We start from the raw sequence: 482 nt of genomic DNA, 5'->3' as shown, positions 1-482 counted from the left end.
ATTCTGCTCTTTATTACATGTTTTTTCTCTCCTTGTTGCGGGTTTCTTCCGCGCTGTTTCCCCGCGCCATAAAGTTTGGTCCAAAACGTGTATTTTTTGGCCCCATCTTGTACAGCGAAATACTTTATAGTTCATGATCTTGGCGTCAAATCTTGATTTTATTATTATTAATATTTTTTCAGTTTTCGTTTCGTTAATCAAAGTTAATTATTAACTGATAAAGGAATATTGTTTTATTTGTGTGTTCCGTGCTGTGGAATTCATAGTGGATGTTTGACTGATTCTTTGAAGAGAAATAGTAATATGCTAATGACAATAATGAATGAATAAATCGATAAAAAATGACGATGAAAATGATTGCGAAAGTGAAGGCAATAGTGATGTCACTCTTAATTATACATATAATTATGCTTACTATGATATACTACTGTGATAGCATGTAAGATAATTGTATTATGATAATACAAATTGAAACTATGATA

The sequence above is a fragment of the Penaeus monodon genome, chromosome 23 (assembly GCF_015228065.2).
Source record: "Penaeus monodon isolate SGIC_2016 chromosome 23, NSTDA_Pmon_1, whole genome shotgun sequence".
NCBI classification, from domain to species: domain Eukaryota; kingdom Metazoa; phylum Arthropoda; class Malacostraca; order Decapoda; family Penaeidae; genus Penaeus; species Penaeus monodon.
Note: the sequence above shows the minus strand (reverse complement) of the source record.